Source organism: Carassius auratus, chromosome 9 (genome assembly GCF_003368295.1).
Source record: "Carassius auratus strain Wakin chromosome 9, ASM336829v1, whole genome shotgun sequence".
NCBI classification, from domain to species: Eukaryota; Metazoa; Chordata; class Actinopteri; order Cypriniformes; family Cyprinidae; genus Carassius; species Carassius auratus.
The window spans coordinates 14,891,696-14,918,457 of NC_039251.1; the positions used below are offsets into that span (position 1 = coordinate 14,891,696).

At 35.9% G+C, this 26,762-nt stretch overlaps 1 pseudogene; it reads right to left on the minus strand.

Annotated features, from left to right (window-relative positions):
- Positions 1–1,678: 1,678 nt before the first annotated feature.
- LOC113108040 (sodium/potassium-transporting ATPase subunit alpha-1-like) lies at positions 1,679–23,250 on the minus strand (annotated as a pseudogene).
- Positions 23,251–26,762: the final 3,512 nt, after the last annotated feature.

A 26,762-nucleotide genomic window follows, 5' to 3' on the forward strand; every position in this document is an offset into this window, starting at 1 on the left:
GACAGAGCTCCTATGATTGGCTCCAATCTTAATCAAATGCAGCACTGAAAACCCACAGTAATTTCCAAACTGTCCAGTAACATCAAATTCAAAAAGGCATAGCAAGACCAGAGAGACCACATCTAGAGATGGCTTTCCAGCCTTATATTTATTGAAACTTCCCAATTACAGAAAATGTCCTTTTTGCTTATTATTAAGATCTCCTGGACAAAAAGACAAAAAAAAAAAAAAAAAAAAAAAAAAATTGGAACACTGTGTGTCCAAATGCTCTGTTGAGAACATTTGAGGATTCTTGAAATTCCAAATGGATTACAATATCAAACGTCACAAGATGGGCCTGATGGGCCTGAAAAAGCTTTGTCTGGTGTCAATTCAGTTAAAAATGGAATGACTATATCTCCATAGACTGCATTATTCAACCATGCCCTCGGAATGTACATTCTATCCAAGGTAGGATAATGAATGATAAAATAAACACTTTACTAAAGTATATACTTTCATATTGCCTGTCTGCAAACACAGTCTGTTTCCAATGCATTGAGTTTACAAAACACTGTTATTTCATGCCATTCCAAATAAAAAAGCACTTTAAATCATGATTATATAACAGTGTTTTTTTTTATTTTCTTAAGGATTATTTCCAAGATAGAACACCTACAGTTTCTACCTTGTAGGAGAAGAGACAGCATAGGCTTGCAAAACATTTTACACATGCAAGTTTTCCTTATATATAATCAGATTGCTAAATAATTTTCATTGTGATCATGGACTCAAATCCAGTGGAGCTTCATTTGCCCATAGTTCTTGCAAAAAGCTCTGTACGATATAGTTGAATAGCTCTGTACGATATAGCTCTGTCCATACTGAGGGGACAGATGCTATATGTTTGTCATGGATCATGAGGTTCGATTTAGTTCTGCTATTGAGCAGTTTTATTGTCATTCAGTAAAGCTACAGAAAATACAATCATTCTTAGCTTGAGGTCACACTGGTGACTTTAGACTGCCTAGAAGTTATACCAAAATGCTTCTTTTGACATATAGAGCCAAACTGCCAATTCTATATTGTTCCTAACTAAACATAAATGCTGTTTACTTAATAAAAATTACGTTTTCAATTTTAGAACATAACTAGACAATTATTGTAATTATTTATACAGAATTATTGACTCCTTTTGAATGCATTCAAAGCAGAAAGCTGTCTGCAGCTGGAAGGTGTAGTTACATCATCTACCAATTGGAGAAAATGCTAATAAAACACTTCTGCACCATATATCACTTCTACAACTGGTAGCGTAGCGTTTTCCTCTCAATGGAAGCCAGGAAAGAGAAGCCATATTTAATTACCATCACAAGGCACAACACCATCTGTGCTCAGACAATGATTGACTTTTAGCCTCCAGTCTCTATCATCAAACATTCAAACACACTCCAATAGCACCAACCTTGCAGACCCCAGTGCACCTATGTCGCCCGAACCAGCTTTCAGGCAAAGTCGGCCATTATTAATGACACCGGTTGTCAACTATTATGGAGACGGAGGAGAACATTTAAGGGAGAGTAACACGAGTTCACTCACAATCGCCTCAAAACATTGACTACATTCCCACCTCATACGATTTCGCCTCTTTCTGCATTCTGATTGGAGCGGTGTTAAATGTCATTTCCATTTAGATGGCTCAGGTTATGGTGCATTTGAGAAACAGGATGTGGAAAACCAGGATGAATGTGCCTGACGTGTCTGCCCTGGCGTGGGTCGATGCACACTGGTTATCCCCGAGCAGTGGGTTAATGCATAGCTAGAGAGAGCATAACCACACGTCATGACTTAGAGAAAAAATACACAATCTCTGTGAATAAGACAGACCTGTTTCACTCGCCCCAACAGATTAACTGCTCTTGTCAAGGGTTTGGCCGTCTTGCAGGGCTTTCCTCAGAGCCCTATCGCATTCGCAGCTTCAAATGTCACAGTACTGATGTTTTGGTCTTATGCTTTAAGGGATGAATGAAGTCTTTTGAGGGCTTGGTGTAAACCACGAACAGCGGGTCTATATGTCACTTGCTATTTCATGGAATGTCTTTTAGAAGCTTGTTTACTATGTGTGAACATCTTGTATCACATCATGTAAAATGTGTATCAGACATGAGTGAGAGTGTCTAACAAATATCCCAAATCGATTAAAAGCTTAGTACATGGAAGTGATATGTGAGCATGGCACATGAAATATGACTTGTGGTATCACCTATCAATATCCCAAGACATCTTAACTGCTCAATTTTCCTTATATGCTGGCTCCAGACTTTTGAATGGTAGTGTACACAGAAATGCACATTCAGATGCCATCAATGCATCCATATTGGATTTTTTTTTTTTTCATAAAAATAAACAAACTAAATAATATGAATAACAACAACATCAGACTGGCTGATTAAAACTGGAGTGCACAGGTCAAGGACAGGCAGTGAAAGTGCTTGGCCTTTAATCTATACAGTGCCACTCAAGAGATGCTCGCTACTTTCAATAGACAAGCCACTGCTATCTGTAAAGCAATACATGATGGGGTCACACCAGATTCTCATTTAACCTTGGTATTAGAGTAGTGTGGCTTAAACCACTCTTAATCCTGACTCCCAATGTGGGTTTACATAAAGATGAAGGTATCTCCTCAGCTGGCTTATGTTAGTGTGGCTTTCAGGAGGTGGTCCAAACCTTGTCCTTCTGCCCTCTAATCTTCCCTCAGGTAAACTCTCCTAAGCCATGTAAAGCAGCCTGTTATCTGCACAGTGGTTTAAAAATTCTGCCCACTTGCTAATACAGGTTTAAGAACATCCTCTTCTTTGTTTTAATGACACAAATGGCATTGACATTCTATTGCTGTTCCGTGCCCCAGAGTGGGGGATTGCGTTGCTATTGCACTTGACTTTGATGAGTTCAGACACAACACCATTAAAAAAGACAGAGACAAAAAAGTGGATTGTGGGCATTTAAGTGATGTGCTTATCAGTAGTTGGATTGCTTGTTGTGATTATCTGAAATGGCTGAAACTGCACTGACATTAAGGGAAAGTTTCAGAAAATGTGCAGGAAAGGAAGTTATTGCCAATTCAGGTTAATGCATTTTCAAAACACACAACTATTTCTAAAAAAAATCTTAAATTACTGTTTAACTATTGCTTTACTGTTTGTAATTTTTACTCACTTTTCAGCATTATTCTCTTAAGGATAATTCCCTTTTGTAATTTAAAGGCCCATTCACACCAGAAACAATAACTTCTGATATAAATATAACAACAATGAAATTAGTTTCAATATTACAGTTTTGTCATCTGTCACTTTAAATGTTTGAGCTATGAGGCTTTTCTGATGACTACTATGTTGATGACACTCAACTCTGCTTATCATTCCAACCAGATGACCTGACGGTAGCTGCTCGCATTACAACCTGTCTGAGAGACATTTCCAGCTGGATGAAGGACCATCACCTTCAGCTCAAACTTACTAAGACAGAACTGCTTGATGTTCCTCTCCTCATCAGGTTACACTGGCTACCAGTAGTCGCTTGGATCAAATTCAAGGTACCAATGCTTGCCTACAAGATGACCACTGGCACTGCACCAATATACCTACTATATACCTACCTATAACTCCTAGTTTAAACTTATTCACCATTCAGAAGCTTTCATTCTGCAAGTGAATGGTGCCTTGTGGTGGCACCCCAAAGAGGTGCAAAATCACTTTTTACTGAATTTTTCCTGGACTTTGCCCAGTTGGTGGAATGATCTCCCGATCTCAAGTCGAGTCTTTACACATTACACAAAAATCACCTAAAGACACATATTTTTTAGCCAGCACTTGACCAACTAATACTAGCACTTGACTGCAACTAACAGAAATATAAACAAAGCAACCAGCAAGATGCTTCCTCATGAAAAGAAGATAAAAAAAAGTCATATTAAAGTTTATCTAAACAAAAAGGTGCAAATTAAACGAGTATATGCATACTAAGATTCTGAGTTTAAATTTTGCAACAGTGCTGCTCACAATTGATACTGGGGTGCTCCTGGGGTGCCTTGCCCTGTTCGGTGAGTGCAAATGGCTGCATTAAGGCCATAATCAGGAGAATAGAATGATTAAACACTTAGATTTTAAAAAGCAACATCTGGGGGATGATGACCTGGGGAATACAAAGTGGATTTAACACATTATTCTGTAAAACAGCAAGAAAAAAACACAGAAACAGAGACTCTTACAGAGACGTCATACACTGATTGATCCTGGCAATGACACACTGCTGTAGATGTCAGGTTTTTTTGGGATTCAGTGAAAGGAAATATATGAGGGGTTATATGCATGCAATGCAAGTCGTATCATGAGGTAATTTTATACAGCCTACTGTAACATGTATATCCTATCAAGAATTATTTGGCTTGCACTGACATGCTCCGACTCGGAATGAGCTTTCAAACCACGTGAAATTATGTGAAAAACCTTTGGCTCTATTTTGGCGTCCTCCACCACGCTCAAGTATATCTCAACCTGACAGGAAAGTGAAGCATGATGCTGCATGTAGGTGTGGAGCAATAGGACCCTTTTTTTCGATCTACTCCATGCCAGTCCTAGAATCCCTGTCGAGCATTTCCTGTAAAATCAATAATCCACGCTGTCCGTCAGGAGCTTGATGGACGGCTGCTCAGAACACAGGGCTGTTCTCCACAAGCACGGAAACTCTCTAACTGGGCTTAAGGCTATTTTTTAACACTCCATTTGTCCCTACAACATGTGTAAAGATACCGCAGTGTCATGAATAATTTATGCATTCTTAGCACCAAGTGACTGACATTGTGGGGGAGAAAAGCATGGCCTTGAAGGAAATTCATTTTGTCTTTTTGTTTTCAAAGTTTACAATCCTCTCGGTACTTTACGGGAATCTTATACTTTGCGAATGTCAAAATGAACTTGAATCAAATTAAACACTCCTACACCGCACATGACTACAGTCTTGACTGATTGGCTTGTGGATTAGAACAGGGGCATTCTGATTTCATCGTAATTTTTCTTTCCGGCTTTTGACATTTTTGATTCAAATATTTTTCTTCATGACTAGGATGCATCTATTTTGATAGATAGATAGATAGATAGATAGATAGATAGATAGATAGATAGATAGATAGATAGATAGATAGATAGATAGATAGATAGATAGATAGATAGATAGATAGATAGATAGATAGATAGATAGATAGATAGATAGATAGATAGATAGATAGATAGGTTCTGAATAATCTTATTTTATGGTTTGCATACAAATGAAATTGTAGTAATTATTATTCATAATTACTTATATTTTATTAATTAATGAAGTATCTTTAAGCAGTTATATGTAGACATTACAGGGATGTTATATAAAACAGATTGGGGTAGAATTCCAACCAAAAACATTTTCTCTAGCATGACATAAGATTTGGGCACCAAATTTCATAGCAGCCTTCCAATCAAATTAAAGCTTGCAAGTTTGTCCTTTTTTTGCTCAATATACATCACTGTGGGTGGTGAGAACAGGGTGTGAAGCACAAGAAAAACTCCTATAATTCAAGTCGATATGTATTTTCATGGGATTCATGAAAAAATAATAAAAAGGTGTTAGGTACATTTGGCTCAGTATTCATCCTGTTGCGTCTCTTTGTTCTCTAGAGCACCACGCTCACTCTTTCACGCATGAGTTCAAGAAAATCCTATGGATTCACTGCAAGAGCATTCAATTCACACACCTGGCATTCAATTCAAAGAGTTTTTTCTTGAATGCTCAAAGGAACCAGGAAATGAAAGAAGCCCAACTTCTGACATAAACATTCTCTCCAAAAGTAGAGTGCCAATGAGAATAGTCATTCTGAGTAGGATAAACTAGGCTAAATATAAACACATGTAATATTCAGACATGTTGCCAGCAGTGTATTATATGACACACACTCTCTTGTGAACATTTCATCACAATTTAATTAGTGTAGCTCTACTCATAACATGTTTAATGGTAACTGAAGACAGAGTTATATAGGACAACATGAGCATTACACAAAATAATTTCTCTTTGAAGAAAAGGAATATAAAATCTGCATGAAAGTACCAAAATATATCCCAATTACCACCAGTTTGAGTAGAAAAGGGTTTGTAGTGCTTTTGACATGCATTTCTTTCAGCCTAAACACACACACATGTACACACACACACACACACACACACACACACACACACAAAACACCTGGAATGAGTAACGATGCTGCATTTGAGAATGCTGTTTCTGCCACCAGGTGGCCAGACTGCACTCTGCATATGACACCTTTTCAATTCATTTACTATTCAACCTGCCTCTGAATGCAGTTCTACTCCTCCATTAACTCACAGCCGCGAGCAATACAGGCAATAAATAAATAAATAAATGAAAAAGGCAGAGGAAAACCAAAGGATGGAGTCCGAGCAGGCACATAGCTCAAAGCAGTGAAATATACACTGTAAATCATGAATATTACTTTTTACAGTAGATGCCCCAAGAGTCCGATTTATGCATATTCAGTATTTTATTAGACAGTAGTTTTATTATTATACAGCATTTTGTTATATTATACAATATTTTACTACCGTTCATACTGTACATTCATGTTTAGATTTTAATGGTTTTAATAAATAATACATTTTAATGGCTGCTTAAAATTCAGATTTTTCTTCACAGAATTAATCGACATTTCAAAGCATATTAAATTAGTAAAGTTATTTAAATTGTAATAATATTGGTGGACATAGAAAAATAAAATAAAAAACTTTTATGACCCAAAACTTTTGAACAGTTGTGTAAGAGTCAAGCCAATAGGATAAAACAATCACAATAATCTAATGACTTCTGATCAGTCTCAAAGAGTAATATTATCCAGTTTGAATTCTGATACTGTATGGAATATAATACTTTTATGGTACTTTTGCTTGTAGTGAATGATTTTTTTTCTTTTTTGTTTCTGAGCTGGAACATTTCATGGGTGTTCAGGGGTTTGCTAATGTCTTAAGGGAGGCTAAGATGTCTGTTTCCCACATATTAAAGTTCTTTTGCATTTTGTCCCTTGCTGGCTGGGGAAATGCTGACCTAGCACTTCTCTAGCAGGAGCATTTCAACGCGCTCCTGTCTCGTCTACTCACCATTGGTCCTTTTCTAATTAAGCTGTGCCCATTTAAGCATCCTTGTCATAAAGAAACGCTTGCATGAGTAAAACACACACTCCTCGTCACTTGTCGGAATGGGCCTGTAAAGTGGTTTGATTAGTCATTTAAAGTGCCGGTAGTTTAATTAAAATCACCTAGCAATTAGCAGCAGTGGCATCACTTTTAAGTGTATCTCCACCATCTTCAATGCATTAACCAGTCTTAATAATCATAATTGTGTCAGTAGCGCTGCAACCCATGTAAACATATGGCTAGCAGTGAGCATTGATCAGGACATCTGACGCGCACCTCATTCAAGCAAACATCAAGCAAGACAACAACAGAGTTATGGATATTGTGCGATTAATAGGGCGTGCCCCTTTAAATGAGATACTCATTAAATTGACAGATTACTCCCTAACATGTCCCATGCCGAAAATAATGATCAGCTATCTGATCAGTATGAGTGTGGTCCGCAGACCATGCTTGACTGCTGATGAGCTGTGTCTCCAAAGGGTTTCATCTGTCATAAAAGCATGAATTACTGGATTGTGTGATGAGTTATTACCGTGCAATATATCAGAGCAGAGCAAAAGAACAGACACTATACACGAAGGGAACAAAAACTTCTATCCACTTGTTATGACTCAATGGAGTTTTAAAAGAAAACACACTCATGCATACACACATAATCTTTCAACCTTGGCAGATAGACAAAGAAGCTTGTAAGACTAGCTACTTACCTGACTGGAGAGATAATGCAAAATTGTCTATTTGACATTATAAAATGCCATTTCTCTGGTACACTGTGCACTGCAAGAATATGGCTCTTTTCTATTCCTGAAAATAATGGAAAATATTTCACAGTTTTTCTTTCACTTTCTTTCAGTAACCAGTAATCACCCTAGTTCCCTATATATAACAAAATACCATTAAAACAAGATAGATGTTTAAAAGAAAAGTTATTTATAATACTTTTATATTACATTAATGGAAATATAATAAAATATATTAAGGCTTGTTCTTATGTGACAGAAAGCTAGTTCTAAGAATAAATTATGTCCATTTTCGAACAGATATTTTATGCATTTCAAAACATATTAAGTATTTTTTTTTTTTTGTACAATATATGTGACATAATATGTGAATTCAACTGACTGATATTATTAATTATGACTTGCAACCTAATTTCTTGTTTCTTGTGTTTTTTTTAGAGCGGAAAATAAAATAATAATAATAAAAAAAAAAAAAAAAACACAATCTTTGGCCTTCCAAGATGTAGATGGCTTTGTTTCTTCATCAAAACAGATTTGGAGATATTTATGATATATATACATTGTCATGGACAAACATACAGCAGGCATACAGCTTTTCACTTCACAAGACATTAAAGGTACAGGTTGTAGGACCTGCCTCTAGAGGGCGCACTATCAAAACAATAACAATCGCGTGGTTTGACGCTAAGAAGGAGCAAGGAATGATGGGATTTGTTGTCTTCTACCCAACCGCTGACGGCCATCAATCAAACGGAAAAATAAATCATCGATTTAACGCCAGTTCAACGATTTGCGCGAGTAGGTAACATACAAAATCAATGCAAAGACACGATCAGACTATGGATCAAACACGGCCTCTAGAGAGGCGATGTCCCGCGTTTGGCATGTATGCCACATAATACTAATCTTGTTGATCGTTATAATAGCATAAGTTTTCTGTAAAGATATGAATCAAAACAACTCACCTGTCGAGTAAAACACAAGCGAGATTGTAGAAGTTTGTCACGAAGCTACTTCCGCATTTGTCCAAGACACTGTTGTCATGTGGTTTCTACGTCAGTAAAGGCGGTAACAAAGGATAACTAACGTCACTGACAGGCGAATGCACTGCCCCGTGTCACTGTTTAAATGGAAATTTTCTCATGATTTACAAGTAGATGAAAACATTAGAGATATTGTTAGTAATCAGCTGGACAAAATATGTAACACTATCCTAGTGTTTTTTTGATGTTTTACTGCAAATGTCTTACAAATTGTACCTTTAATTAATGGACTAAAGTTGTGTGTATTATTGTGATTTTTTTCAGTTGTTTGGACTCTCATTCTGACGGCACCCATTCACTGCAGATGACCCACTGGTGAGCAAGTGATGTAATACTATTTCTACAAATCTGTTCTGATGAGGAAAAAAAACTAATCAAACTAATTTTTGCACTATTCCATGCTTCCATGCTCCGAGCTTACTGTAGGTCTCTGAAATACACTGAATAGATATATACAGGTTACTACAGTGAAACATAGACCTGAATCGAGCATTTCTTAAAATATCTTCAATAAATCGGAGTAAACTGTCTGCCGTTAGAGCTTTGACCTCTTTTTAAATGATCAGTGTCCGAATATTAAAGTCACTTGCAGGCCTGCCTCGCTAATCACCAATACACGTCATGCATTTCATAGATTTCATGCTTTGAAAAGCAGTATGTTTCTAAAGAATAGGCCTCCTCATTGTCTCACAGCAATTACCAAAATCCACAATGGCACATGTTCGTCTGCTTTCATGTGTGCTTTTCCTCTAGCGTGCTGTTCAGTTCTCCCTTTCAATCGCATTCATCCCACACGGCCTCTAGCTTTCCAGATGAGCCCTATTCCCATTCCACCACTTAAACATAATCAAAGGCATTACGCAAATCCATGAAAGACTTCTAATTCACAGCAAGGCCATAATCACAGTCTACACTCTTTATTTTGCATGACACTTTTTCTGAAAGCCTGCTCCACGTAATCAAGGGGGTTCTGATTTTGACACAATTCTTTTCTCTGTCCCCATTGAAGGAGTCAGAGCTTAAGAGAATATTCTTGTTCACCTGACAGCTTTCTTTTTGTGTTCTTCGAGATCCCTGATAATGCTTTGTGCTTTCTGAATATGTGCTGAATATTACACCTTAAATGCTAAAGTACACTTTTTGAGACTGGCTTACTGGCTCTCCTCTCTATACAGTGGAAAGGATTTTTGGTGGGTTCACACTTGCCATGTTTTATCGCATGCATTCTCTATGGTTCAGTCGCTCTGTCTCATGGCAGTGTAAAGGAGATCAATCAAAGCTTGTTGTGAGGGTACTGAACTGCCTTTGGCTCATTTTGCTCATCCAAATGCATCCTATTACACATAATGTGTCCTCTACATTTTACTGCCGAACTCTTTGCCTCTTCTCTCATTACACTCAACCCTAACAAACTAGCTCTCCTTCTTCTCAGAAATAATTTCATCTACTAACTAATGTCTGATATTGATGGATTGCAGAAAATATTATCAGCAGCATCACTCTTGTATTTCCATATCCCACGTTTTTGAATATGTTGGTGCGAACTTTTCAATTATTTTAAATTATGTTCCAGGAAGATGAGAATTGTAGCCCACCTAACCCATTTGTTGGTATGATGTATGGGTTTTATAACGCAATCAAATTGTCAGTGCAGTCAGTAACTTTCACCAGTAGAGGGTGCAACAAATTAGATTTTTTTTATTTTATTTTTTTACACTACAATAGGGCTGTATACATTTTATTTCATTCATTTTTCATTTCATTTTTTAATGTCAGGAAAGCCTCGGCAATATCATAAAATGAAAATTACAATAAAGCAGTAATGGTTAGTAGCCTCAGGTGGTCGTAATAACTGTCTTCACATCCGCTGAGTTTTCCATATGCATAATGGACACTACAGGAATGAAGAGACATAACTTGATTAAACTATGGATAATTTTATCTGGCTCCTGGTAGGCAATCACAACAGTTATGGCTTCACGCTGCATTTGTCCACTTCACCAGTACAAAAGAATATGGATAACATACAATAACAATAAATCTGTTCCTGCTGGAATTTTTATTGCGTTATGCAGTTAAATGTAAATTCATTATGAAAGAGTTGTAAAATCTGTGAGCTTCACAGCTTATATCGATAAATTAAATGAAAACACTTGTCTCCTCTGTTAAAAGATTATCAAATAATGTTGATCAGATATAGATATGTAAGTATATCCCTGTACAACTTATCTGTGTAAATGTAAGACAGCCAAGTATCACAATTTGAAATCCTTTTTTCCAACTAATATACTGCAAACTGAATATACCACCCAACATTTCTCAGTCTTTTTGTTAAATTGTGAATTTCCCTTGAGCCACTTCCAAAGATAAAATAAATTGAATGAATGAACAGAAATGGGCAAGCAAAGTTCATTCTGTTCAGACTGTTAACAATGCTTCCTTATACTCAACTGTAATACAAATGATCTAATATTTAACTATTTATCATGTGCATTACAGTTGAGCAATTGTGTGCATTACATTACGTCATATATGTAAATATAAAACATATATAATATCAAAGTGTCACAGCCAGAAATATTTTATATACAAAAATGCCTTCATTTACACATATGTATTGAGGGTGCAGCCCTATAATAGGACATTATTGAATAGGTCAGTCATGTTTGGAAAGGTTTTTTCTCTTTTTTTAGCAGTTAGATTAAGCATTTGGGTTGTATTTACTAAAAGCAGCTCTATTAGTCATGATTTTAAGCTTTAATGTATACTGTAATATCTCTGTGCCTCAGCTGTTCTCTGAGTTTGTGATAATTCGCTCTGCTAACAAGCGCATGCTAATGCCTGACAGGTTAATGACTGTGTGTTTAGGTGATAAGTGTTTGTTTACAGTGTGACAACCAGCAGCAATTCCTTAGCGTCTGTTCTCTAACAAACAGAAAATGACTTCTCTGGAAGTATCATTTCAGAAGATAGCTGCATTGCAGATGTGTCAGGCTCCTCAGCTCAGCCGGGGGTGTGAAATTCAAAGTAATTGGGATCTGAAGGATTCGGATTCCCCCTTCTGTCCCTGAGAGTGTATTCAAGGAGGTTGTCAATGATTCACAGCGTCTGCGGACACAATAAAATGTCTTCTTGTGAAAAGCAAATCATTCAAATATCTGTGAAATTGAAAGCTATGAAAAAGCAAGTGTATGCTAGAGTGGACGGTGAATGTATGAATGAAAACAGTATTAGGTGTCATCTGGACATGATCTAATTTCTTAATTGTATGAACAGGGCATAAATAATATAGGCCAGCCATTGCCAGCAGAGGGCAATATAGTGTAAAGAAACATTTAATAAGTTAAACTACCACTAGCCAATGGACCTTTTTCTACAGTATGGTGAATCTACAGTATGGTGAATGACGTCAAGTAGACCGTTCAAAGATGGTGGCCTCATCTACATACCTGGAGCAGTCAATGGGGCATCTATATTATGTTACAGAGGACATTTTAAAGGTGACATATCATGAAAATATGACTTTTTCTGGTTTTAAGTGCTATAATCAGGTCCAGGTGCATCTACCAACGAAGGAAATGTGAAAAAGATTAACCCAGTAACTTTGTTTTTGGTAAGCCTTTTTCTGCAAGCATCTGAAAAAACAAGTGTGTCAGATTTTGCTCCCTTAGTGACATGGCAAAGGGATCTCATTATAATATTACCGCCCCCTCTGTAAGTTTATACCCACGGCACCATCATTTTGATTTCGCAAGCGTCAACAGTGTACCAGCTCTAATGCCATGGTGAAAGTTTGAGCAAAACATACTAACTGTTCTGCTTTTGGCTGCACAGATAACAACAGAACACTATTTAAAGTCACTAATTTATTCAGCAAGGATGCTTTAAATGTATCCTTACATTTTTCATATATATTTTGAATTATTTTCTTTCAAACTTTCGATTCATCAAAGAATCCTGATAAAAATTTATCACGATTTACAAAACAACAAAATATAAGCATATGTTTTCATAATAATACATAATAATTCATAAAAAGAAATGTCTCTAGCACAAAATCAGTATATTGGAAATTATCTGAGGGATCATGTGACACAAAAGACTGAAGTTATTGTTTCTAAAAAAAAAAACAAAAAAACATGTCATCCCAAGAATAAATTACATTTTAAAAGATAACATAAAAATATAAAACTGATATTTAAAATTGTATGAATTATTTAATACTATTTTAGTGTTACTTTTTACAAGGATGCTTAAAATGTTTTATTTTTACCAGTAGGGGCTGTAAGCTAACATAACCTATATTTGACCCCCTTCCTACATCTTAACCCAACTGTTTTAATCAAAAACGTGCAGTCATTATCGGTTAGCAGAAAATGATTCGTTAAAAGCCCATACCATGTAAACTGTCAGTTAGAAATATAACTGTCAGAGCAAATGTAGATGGACTCCGAAGACAAAAAGCATCAATCCTGATGCATCATTTACCATGTATACAATCTTGCCATGATTGGACAGGGTCAGGTCTCTCCGAATTCCTTTCACAGGCTGTCAGACAAGCATTTTCCCTCTGGTTTAATTAGGAACTCTTCTCTCAGTATCCAGCATAGTTACTCTTGCACAAACCAGCGAGAGAGAAAAAATATGATCAATACGCATAATAACAGAACTGCTTAAGTTCTATTATATGCTGACCTGCAACTGACCACAAACTGTGTTACAGTCTGTACAGCTTAGATCATTGCCTCATCCTACACTGTGAACTATTCAGCACACCATATTTTCACATTTATAACACAAAAAGCAATATAAATAATTAAATATCCAAACATACTGCCAATAACACTTGCTATAGAAGCACAACATTCGAATTTCTCTCTCCAGTGGCAATCCTTCAGAGCATTATTATAATGGTATTATCAATATGTCAACTATTACATTGATTACATGAACTTCGTGAGAAATCTGTGCTTTCCTGTCCCATGATTATGTGGTTGTCTCAGAGCGGAGAAAATAAATTACAATTTCACCACTGAGCTTTTTGTTCAGAGCTGCACTTCATTCTTGTCACGGAGCGATGGACCCCTGAATCAAGTCCCATTTACAATCCAACAAAAGCTCTATTCTCTCTAGCCGAGTGATGCTGTTACCGCCAAGTCACATTTAGTGGAAAACAATATACGACATTCTGATTAAGACAAAAGCCAGGGCTTAGACTCAGTGCTTTGGGTTAATAAAGGTATTGACCTGCACAATGGAAAAAAAAAAGCTCTTGAGGGCTTTTAGGCTTTAACTGCGCTGCCGTTCTCAAATTTAAAGGAACACAAAATAAGAATGTTTACAGAATGTTCATGTAGCTCTTTTCCATACAACAACAGTTCCGAGTGACCACAGATGTCAAGCTTCAAAAAAATGGATGTAAGATGCCATAAGAGCAGTATATATGAAGCTTGTTCTATACAGTTAGTAATAATATTCAGTTAACATTATTTGCATTTTTGTTTTCTCAAGAAAAAGCAGTATCATTTTTGACAGGTATATTTCTACACTATGATTAGCCTCACATCAGTCATATACCACATTCTCCCTCAGTTGATCTTTCTGCCATTAGGCCTAACATATTAAATGCTGTAAAAAAATAAATAAAAATAAAAAATAAAACTCACAGTGAATCACAATCTTCAGTGGGCTGAAAAGTATTGATCTAGAAGTTGAAAGGGGAAATGTGTCACTGCCCTTTCATGTTGGTCATACTCAAAACAAACCATACAGTACATAGTACAATACAGTCACAATTTATGAGACAGTCAAAAAAGTAGTTGATTTACTGTCTTACATGGGAAAATTTGTGGTTTGCTTCACTTTTGGTTAATGTATTATGCTAAATCAGTGGAAACACCACTGAATGATAACAAACAGAAGAGAGTGGCTTAACATTCCAATGGCCTCTAAATGAACAAAGGACAGAGAGGAAAATAAAAGGACACTCTCTTCCTTAAATTCTGGATGAAATAGTTTAGGACTACTGCTGTGTAGTGTGTATCCATGCCAAAATGATTCCTTTTTTATGCTGCTTCTGTCATTATTCATTATCTGTGTTTCTTAAAATGTTTACATTTGGTAATACTAAGAAAGAATACATTTATATACAGGTATCAATTACCTTCTATAATTTACACTAGGATATGTAGAACCGACCAGCAACAACATCAAGTTACTGAATGAGATAATGAGATTTTCATCATAAATAAAGATGAGAAGAGAGTACGGGATGGCAAAGAACCACCAGTTGGATAGAGCACAGAATATAAACCAAAGAAGCAGCCAAGAAACTGCATATATAGATGAGTTTTAGCCTACTTGAGTGGGTACAATCTGAGAGCCACATCAATGCCAGGGCAATAAGACAAGAAAGCTGCCAGTGCTGTTTCCTCAAACAATCCAAAGATCAGGATTTAGTTCCTTGTAGAACAAAAAATGTAGTAAACAGACAATAAATAAAAGAAAATCTCCTCAAGAACATGGCTTATGCTCACTTGTTCTCCCAGACTCTCTTCATTCCCTGCTGGTAGACAGAATTACGCCAGGTGTTGCAGATAATCAGATTGGCCCTGTGCATGACCACAATGCTGGCGAAGAATGCTGTGTGCCATGTGAACTCCACAATATTTCTCTGTTCATATGTCTGAGAAAACATAGCATTGTTTTGATACAATAACAATTCCATAGTATCTCTTGAAGGTTTTGAAGATTTTAGTAGATGCCTGTTAGCTTTGAGGCAAATCTAAATGCTAAAGCACACCTAAATGTGGACTACATTCATTTTTAGCCAATATACACAAACAAACAAACAATAAATAAATACAAATGCATAAAACAACTTTGACACTACTAGAATAATTTGCTTTTTTAAATACAGTAAAATAGAAAAAGGCTATTTTCAATGTAATAAAATGCAACGATATTACTGTTTACTATATTTTAAGTTTACTCATGCCAAACTTTTGAACGGTTTTGTGTGGATTTTAAAAGGACATACTCTTTTAGGAAGATACAGTAATACTGTTGACTCATGGTACTAAATATATATATATATATATATATATATATATATATATATATATATATATATATATATATATATATATATATATATATATATATATCTTATCCAAAATAATGCTCTTAAGAATGAGAATGTCCCTCCCCTTGACTGGCATGTAGCAAAGTTATGGTTCACAGCTGTGGTATAATTTGCCCATAACGGTCCTCCTAGTCATTAATATGCTTGTCATCCCAAGGTACACAAATTCCTAGTATTCTTGATGGTAAAAAGCCATTTTCAGCAAGAATGACAAAGTATGTGAAAAATCGAAAGAAAGCCTGAATCATACCTGCAGAACGAGACAATATCTTCTATTAAAACTTTAATAAGATAGCATGTTAGTGAGGAAAAACTTAGTTTATCACCTGATCAAATACTATTAAAAATGACAGTCTTAGAATCTTTTCTAAGACAATTTTAGCATTTTTAGTGCTATGCTGTACCATTTAAGCTACTGGAACAAAGCAACAAAATGTCCACCTACCAATCTGTCAAATGCAATGCTAATAATTCTTTCATTCACCAGCTTGTCTGTTTTAGGGTTTCTGGGCTGTCTCTGTGTAATATCACTCTCAAAAGCCTCGTATGCCAGAGAAATAGCAGGGACCTTGAAAACAAAACAAAATGATTAACTGTCATCTCTTGTAGAGATGAAATACCAAATGTGAAAGTGTGAAAAAGAAAATAACCCAGTGTGTGGTGCACTGACCATGTCTGTTCCCAGGTCAATACGCAGAATGGTAACAGTTCCTAGAGGCAAGGAGATGTTGGCGATAATGAAGAGCAGGAAGGGTGTGATCTCAGGGATGTTATTGGTCAGGGAGTATGCAATGGACTTCTTCAAGTTGTCAAAGATCAGATGGTCTAGAGTGGAGAGCAAATGCTAACAAAGGCGCCCTACATCATTGAGAGGATATGAAAAAAAAGGTCTCCTGTACCTTCCTCTATGCCTACTACAACTGAGGCAAAGCTGTCATCCATCCCGTTACAGAGACTATAGCTCCCTTTGGAAAATAAATGTAAAAAAAAAATAATAATAATAACTTCAACATGCAATTTCCAAATGCTTTCTAAACCAGAGGTTTTCATGGAGACCAGAGGCTGTAAAGGGTCCTATAGTGGTCTGTGGAAAAAAATTATTTATATACTAAAATAATTGAGAAAATGTAATTTTTAATATTGTATTTACAGTGCCCTCCATAAGCATTGGCAGTAAAGACACATTTGTTTGACTTTAGACAACTTTGGCTTTATTTAGTACGTGAACAAAACAAAACAAACAAATGTAAACAATTTCAGCAATTTACAATTTTAAATATCTTATGTACTATTTTAAAATGTTTTATGATTGCAAAACTGAATTCTCAGACACCATTATAGCCATTACAGTCTTCCATGTCACATGATCCTTCAGAAACCGTTTGAATATGATTTGGTGCAAAAGAAAGATTTCTTATTCTTTCAATGTTGAAATTACTTGTGCTGCTCAATATTTTGGTGAAAACGTATATATATATATATATATATATATATATATATATATATATATATATATATATATATATATATATATATATATGTATGTGTGTGTGTGTGTATGTGTGTGTGTGTGTGTATAATATAATGTATTATATATATTTTATAATGATGGAATAAAAGCATTTTTTTTACTACTGTAATAGGCAAACACATTTTACTTAAATGCCTTTAAATTTTAGTTTTAACTGATGCATCAGAAAGGGGGTTATATTTGAAGCTTCTTTGGCTTCAAAAAGTTGGAAAACCTCTGTTCTAAAGTGAAAGTAGGATGGTGTATGGTGACCGATACTCAGAATTTGTGCTCTGCATTTAACCCATCCAAAGTGAACACACACCTGGAGCAGTGGGCAGCCATTTATGCGCGACGCCCGGGGAGCAGTTAGGAGTTCGGTGCCTTGCTCAAGGGCACCTAAGGCCTGGTTCACACGGGACGATTTTAAAATTGTCGGCCGATTTTCCAAACCTGAGAGACCCCACACACGGCGATAAAAAATCACGGGTCTAACAGTTTTGGTCGTTACGTGTGTGGTGTGCAGCCACACGGCAATATCAACACATCACACACGAACCAATTTGACTCCCAAGCATTCCCAGGTCAGACGGGAAATCTCGCAAAATCCCTCGAGATCAAACGTGACTTTAGAGTAAACAATCATGGCGGACGAAAGAGGATGCAGTGGCCATAGTTTGTGCTTTGTTTTTAACTGAAAAAAAAAAAAAAAAACATAAGAAAAATAAGAAAAGGCGATGGTCAAAGAAGTGGAGACAACGCGAGCATGGACTATACTTGCTATATCATAATATGGAGATAAGTTTTTGTTTTATCTCATAGAAATATTGTTACGTACTACGCAGATTAATAACCGTTAAAATAAACATTCATATATTCGTTTCCATGTACTCTGGTGGACTGCAGTTGTGGATGTAGTTATGCCCATCGACTTTATTTGTATTTGTTATATTTGTTATATTATATACGCCGGCTGTTTTGATTTTGTTTCCCGGTACTTCCTCACCGCCTCGTCACCTCGCTTTCTGATTGGCTACACGCCACAGTCCACAGGCTGCGTTATCGTTTGTCCTCGGGGGACACCACACACGAGAAGAAATCGGGCCAAATAAATCCAACATGTTGGATATCCCCGATTTGAGATCGGAGCGGTCCCGACATTCTTCCGAGCAGAGGAGAGCAGTCTTAACACACCACACACGGCAGGAATATTTTATCAGATTATTTTATGATAATCTGAGCATCCTAAGATTGTCGGAAGGGCTGAATCGGGGCTAAAATCGGCCCAATTATCCTGCCGTGTGAACCAGCCTTAAGTCTTGGTATTGCTGGCCCGAGACTCAAACCCACAACCCTAGGTTTAGGAGTCAAACTCTCTAACCACTAGTTCATGACTTCCCCAAACTGTCTAACTGAAGCATTAAGTACACAGCCCATTATTTACAGTAGGTGTGTTCAGAATTTAATTACCTGTCACTTATACCCTTCAACAATAATCAGTTCTACACAATTCTAACACAATTTCTTTGTGGTACTTTAGAATATCATCTAACTGTTCAGCTGTGAGGCCCTTCAGCTCTCCACTGTGAACCACACAGGCCTTTGCATCTCTAAAAAGAGATATTCATTGATTTATTAGATTAATGTCAAGGAAATTTAGAGTGTCATTTTCAGTAAAACTAACACAATACCTGGGATTGCCTCAATGACAGAGATATACACAGTCTCATTACCCTCAGAAATCACAACCCCCTTTGCTATGGCTTTGGCAGTAACCTAATATTTGAGAAATATATGTGTAAACTATAATTATATAGTCATTGCAGTACATTGTAAAGGAATTGTACATCTGTTTAACCTTGATTGCTGCACTGCATCAGGTACAGCAGCACAAAGCCAGTATACAGACCCACAAAGTCAGTATCAAACTGGAAGCCTTTTGGAAACTGTTCTTCAAGGAGATAGAAATAACATAATACTGTTGGAGAAGAATGTGAATGATCAGATCACAGTGTGCTCAGGTGAACTCAAAACATTTATTGGAAGGAGCAGTTTTTTCTCTTTACCTAAAACTCTTTCCCTAATGCCCCCGAGCTCCAGATAAGCATTCTGAAAGCCTTCTCTCATTTCATCATCCAAAGGTTGCTCCTTGCCTTAGATCAACACAGTAGCACAGCAGTCCAGGATTCTCTCGAGGGCTCCTTTCATCACCGGCTGGTGTTTAGACTCTGTGCCATCATTTGGGTTCTTGTGCACTGACAGCTACCAATGCAAGCATTGATTATTAATTTAATAGAATGATTAGTTGCAATGTATTAGTTGTGTCAATGTAACATATTAAACAGTGGCATATTTTCAATTCATGAATGGGAAATCTACTAAGTAGAGATGCAAGATCCTGAAGAAATGCAGTACCTGATATTTGTTTGTCGAGTTGAAAGGGATTTCTTACAATTTAATGTACTTGTCTCTGATTTCTTTCACTGATCCACAGCAAAGCTCAATGCAACATCTCTCTCTAAATATTTAAACACAAGTGAGATGTTTATTAGAAAATCATACAAACCATGGCATAGCATGTTGATCAACAATACGGCAAAAAACTTGCATTGTGAAAGATTGTTACAAATTAGAAGCATTGTTTTCTAGTTTGATTTATTTAAAATTGAAAAATATATATTTCTGTGATGCAAAGCTGAATTTTCAGCAGTTATTTCTCCGGTCTCCAGTGTCACACGATAACTTCGGGAGTCATTCTAATATTATCTGTAATAATATTGTCTTATTTGATGCTTAGGAAACATTTCGTATTATTAGCAATGTTGCAAACATGTCTGGGGGATTATTTGCTGAATGTAAAGTTCAAAACCATTTTCAAAGCAAGTTCAAAACATTTTTTATTATTTTTTATAATAAATCTCTTTACTGTCACCTCTGATTAATTAAACACTTTATTTTATTTTTTTTAAGAAATATATAACAAACTCCACTGCTTTTTTTTTTTTTTAAAGCAGATCTTCACCAAAAGTAATAATAATAATAATTTGCGCACTAACACACAAAGTATAATTGCTTTGACTCAAATCAAAAACTAACTGTAAGAATTAGCACATCTGTCTGGTCCGTCAGGAACACAGGCCTGTTGCATTGCCCAGCAATACGAGCCGATGATGCCAAGGTGGCTGAGCTGCAGTCAAAGGAGACCCCACTCTGATTCTCTATGGTGTCAGCCTCATGGATCTGCATATCGAACCACATGTGGGCTATGGTCATGCAATTCTGAGTTAATGTGCCAGAGTTATCAAAACATGGTTGAGGCGTTTCAAACAAGGTTCTTAACCAAAAAGTTTTCTTTGCTGTGAGGGTGAGACAAACCTAAAGAATGAGAAGCAGAGAGCAACGGTCGAACACATATTAGGGCCTAATCGTCAAACAAAGTAAGTTTAAACTTACTAATCATGACTGTAGCAAGAAGACCTTCAGGCAAGGTGGCCACAATGATGCCAATAAGAAAGATAGCAGCTCCCAACCAGGAGTAACCAAAAGCGAGAGACAGAATAAAGACACCAAGAAAGAGACCCACGCCTGTGATGAAGTGCATGAAGTGCTCAGTCTCAATGGAGATGGGGGTGCAGATGCAAGTGTTGCAATCCGGCCCATGACTGTATGGTTCCTGATGCTGATGACAATGCCACGTGCAGAACCTGTGCACAAATATTGCATCAGAAACATTTAAATGTAAAAAAAATAAAAAAAAAAATCAGTCAATTATAATATTACAAATGCTTTCCATTTGAAATAGCTCTTCTTTGGAACTGAATATGAGCCTTAGAATCCTGAAATGAAAATTAAAAAAACCTTTCAGTTTTCACAAAAAAATATTAAGTAGCACAACTGTTTTCAACATAAAACATGATAATATTTTTTTTTCTTTTTCTTTTTTTTTCTTTTTTTTTTTTTTTTGAACACCATATCATAACATTACAATTATTTTTGAAGGATGATGTGACACTAAAGACAAGAGTAATGGCTACTGGATAGCATTGTCTGTATGGGAATAGACATTGCATTTTTAAATATAATAAATTACATAGAAAAAAGTTATTTTAAATGATAAACGTCTTACTCCATTTTCAGTCAAATAAATGCAGCCTTTGTGAAACATAAGATACTTTTTTTTTCAAAAACATCCGAAAACCACCGAATGGCATAATGAGTAATATTAAAATTAAAAGTGTAAATATTAAAATTAAATTAGATGAATTTAATTATGATGAAATCTTAACAATTATGCAAACATAAGTAAAACACATTACTGAACATATGTAGTGAATGAGAATATAAATACATTCCATACAGTTGGTGGAGAAGAAAGCAATATTCCTGGTTTCTAGAGGATTATCATTTGAGAAATCCGGGGACCGTGTCAGAGGCTCTGATTCTCCAGTCAGAGAGGAGTTATTCACCCTAAAACACCCAATTTAAAAGCTATTTTTACATAATGTCACTGCCACAGAAAGGAAATGTGGTTCACACTACACTGATCAGCTCAGATAAGAAATAGCGGCTCATAATAACCTCGCAGCCATGTGAGGCTATAATTCTCAGGTCAGCGGGGATTCTGTCACCACCTTTACCTCCACCAGATCACCAACCACCACATCTTCAGCACTGATAGGTTTCCTCTCACCATTACGGACAACTAATGCTTGCTAGAAAGGAAAAAAAAAAGTTTATGATCTGATCAAAAATACATAAGAATACAAACCTACAAAGTATTTAAGCTTATACATTAGTTTACTAGAAAACAATTCTACAAAAAAATAAATAATAATAAATAAATTAGAAAGAATATATATATATATATATATATATATATATATATATATATATATATATATATATATATATATATATATATATATATATATATATATTTATCCCCGGGGAACCAAATTCTTGAAAGACTCCATAATGTTGAGCTCTTTGCCTCTTGATAGTATGAGAAACATTCAGTGATTATCACAGCTAATAGCCCAACTCCCAAACACCACTGCATTAAACAAAGGGATTAAAAAGACTAGAAATAAAACATCTAAGAACCAGGCCTTTTTTTTTTTTTTTAGCATACCCTCTCACATTGTCATTAGCTCCATCATCTTCCGTTGCTGCTTGAATGCCATTTGCACGAAAGCAGAGGACTGCACCAGTCTACAACGGAGAAACCTCCAAACATCTGCTTACAGAACTCCAACCATGTGACTCTGGATTAGTTGGGGGTTGAGGGAGGGCATTAGGTCCATCATGGGCCAGAATCTCTCAGCACTTGTGAAACCCTGGTGAAGTCAAAGAGAGGGCTATGTATGTTTGGTATTGAACACTAGAGATTTTTTAAGAGGCATTTTATAAAAGACTCTACCCAAGTCTGTACCATATATATGGTGGAGCTCTTCCAAATGAGTACGCCATATTGAACAAAGCTAAGTAAAGTCTCAAAATTCACTTCCTTTTTCAGCTCATCCATATCTTTGTCCATCTTCTTGTTTTTATTCTTTCTTTCCTCCTTGCGTTGACGCTGCCGCCAGCTCATATTGGTCCCGTCTTTCCTGCAATAGATGTTTGAAACATGAAATAACAACTTTGTCAAATAACAAGGCTTTGACTATTGAGTCATTCTGTGGAAAAAGTTAAAGAAATAATTCACCCCCCGAAAATTACAATTCTGTCAGTTTTTACTTTTATGTCGTTTTAAACCCATATTATACTTTCTTTCTTCTACAGAACATACAAGTAGAAAACTGTGCAGCTCAATTTTTCTCATTCAGTTACTAAGATTTCTGAAGTTTTCAAGCTTCTAAAAGTTTCAAAAGCACATTTGTAGACCATACAGTATGTGCACTTCACATTTCAAGTTATCGCTTTCATGATACCTTAAAGTCTGTAAAGTTCCTCTTTTTAAAAAGAAAGAGAGCTGTATAAAATGCAACCTATACATTTTCATTTTCTAATTTTTTTTCAGTTACAGTATTATTGTGTATCTCACGTGGTGAACATGAGGACGAGCCCAACTTATCAAAACATATTCAAATTACTTCCAACCTCCTGAGTTGTCAAGGGTTTTTGATGCATTGCGATCGGCTTCCTCTTGACATGATCTGCTACATGGAACTAACAAGTATAATAATGTTCTGTGGCACAGGGCCAGTCTCAACCAGGGACATGGAAGCAACCATGTCATCTTGGCCTCTATCCAGTGAAATGAAATAAGCAGAAGTGACTAAGCCTTTTCCCTCAGTACATTTCATTTTCCAAAGAGAACATCAGTATAGGCAAAGGTGGGAGTATCATTAGTTTATCTCAGAATGTCTGCTAGGGTCACACATCTGCAAACTCGCAACATATAAACACTCCCGCACAAAAACTTGTGCTCATGTTTTATTCAACTGTCCAGTCTCATGCAAACCTGTTATACCACTTTCCTGGCGACACACAGGAGTGTGACAGGAGCAACTGTCTGTGAGAATGAAAAATGGATTTGAGGAAATTTATCCAAATGAGATCTGCTTTCTTTGTATGACATCAAACAAATTCACAGCAGTTGTAAATAGTACAAATTAACACAGTTGTTTGGTTGTACAGTGAAAGAACATAAGAGTTTACATCGTAAAATTAGCTGTTGTAACCTACGTATATTAGGAGGCAAAAGGTAATTGCATTTTGACATCTTTCCTCCATTCTTATTGCAAAGGATTCATCAAGTTTTGTTGTAATTCAGGTGAACTGACCTAGATAAAGGGCACCATGTTCTTAAGGGGAGGAGAGAAAACCTCACTCCAAAACAACAACCTGTGGCTCTAGAACTAAGGTAAGGAAGTAAGGAAATGCACAACAACAATAATAATAAAGTAAAAAACAAATAAGAAAGATATAAGCAAAACAGTATAAGCACAATTTTAAATCCTGATTCCACACTGAGTATGCAAATAAGGCTGTGAATAGCGATGAATAGTAATGAGTGCTGCATGTGCTGCACAGGTCACACTAAAGCCCACAACACTCCCACTTCTAGGTCAAACTTAATATAAAATGCAATCATAAACTAAGAAACAATAAATTACTCCATATGCCCAACAACATGATTTCACAAAAATAAATTGAAACTTTGGTCTTTTTTGAATAAATATACATGAATGTGTGTTTGTGTGTATAACTTATACATTTTAGATCAAATATAAGTATTTTTTATAGTAAGTTATACAAAATACTAGTGTGGTAATGTCTAGTTATTTAGTTCAGAGCTGATACTTTTCACCAGCAATATTCACATACTCAATATAATCTTTAACTTTCTGACATATCCGTCATAACTAAGCACATCTCCATTAATATTAATAATATGCTTCAAATGAAATGAGCCTAGTTACTGAAACATATTTTTCTTATGCCAACTCCCATTTTCCCTTGTGAATGGCGACTATGCTACTTGTTCACTATCAAAGCCCTTTTTAAGTGTATGATGCAGAGCATCAGATCAATCAAATATCATTTTCACTATCATTTGCTTTGTCCTTCCTGGCATGTTTTCCACTGTTATGAGGAAACCATGAAAATGTTGAAACCAAGAACAGCACCCAGGAAACCTTAAGTGGCTAAAAGATAATACAATCCTGGTGTTGAGCTCTACTGTGGAGCAAAAGAGGGGTTGCTGTGTAGTCTTGACATGTCCTATAACATTATATTATGCAAGATGAGAATTGTCAGCTAATGTCTAAATGCTATTGCATTTTAAAGTCGTTGCTCTGTATATCTAAACGCTTAACATGGGGTCTTAGAACCTATTATGCAAGAGCTTTGGTGTATATAGTTATGCCATGCTTTTCTGACACCAACATATTTTAAACACCTGAGAAATATCAGTCACACACAAAAGGAAGAGCTGCGGATTTTGTGTGTAAGCCTGTGATAACAAATGGTTATTTCACTCAAGCCTCTGTTTGGTGTTTTATCTATTTATGTCAGAAGGACACAGATGCCACCTTAGACAAATACATTGTAATTCTCACCTTTCAATCCCTTTGATCTGATACAAAACCATTAAAGGTATTTCTCTTATTGGGCACATATCCAAGACCCACTATGTTTTCTCTTGATCTGCGTCCAGCTGGTGTTCATCCTCTCCCCATTTCAAATGTCCAGAGAAGTCCAGATATAGACCACACACACACACACCTTTTTAAACAGCTCAAGTACTCTTTCATATAATGGATCCTATTGTAATCAAACACAAACATGTCACACTATAGACAAGGCTTCAGATAACACCATCTGTACCTGTACTGTGGTACAATGGCCACTGTGACGGTTCTGTTAGTTGGACAAGGCATTTCTTCTTTCCTAGTATGACATCACTTTACTGATGCCTGTTTGTAATGAAGTTTCTAGACCGGTCAGACAATGAGAAAACTATTATTGGGGATGTGACCTGAGCCATGACAGCAAACAGAATGAGACTTCAAATCAACATGGTATATTAGACAGCAGTTTTGACAAAACACATCTTTAGATTAGATGCTTCTATGTGCACATAGTGGAGCTGCTATTGATTTTGCATCAAAGGCATAAATATGTTTGATGGCTATAATGTTGGATATAAAATGTCAGTGCTGAATTTTATTGCACATAGGTTCGCTGTAAAAAATCCTGTTAAATTTACTGTGGATAACTGGCAGCTAGCTGCAATGCCAATAAATAAAAAATACTGTAAACAAATATTATTATTGCAGGATACCTGTACATTTTACTGTATATTTATGCTTTTTAATAAAAAGAATATATATATATATATATATATATATATATATATATATATATATATATATATATATATATATATATATATATATATATATATATATAATTATTATTATTATTATTATTTTTTTTTTTTTTTAGATGTTACCTTTAATTTAGATTTAACTGATGACAGAATATAAGTGCAGTATAAACTTCAGATGTTCACAAAAAATATTTAAGGCTGCTGTTGACAGTTATAGAGCTACATGGTCTTGGAACAATCTGATGAGTAATGGTTGAGTTTATATGGAA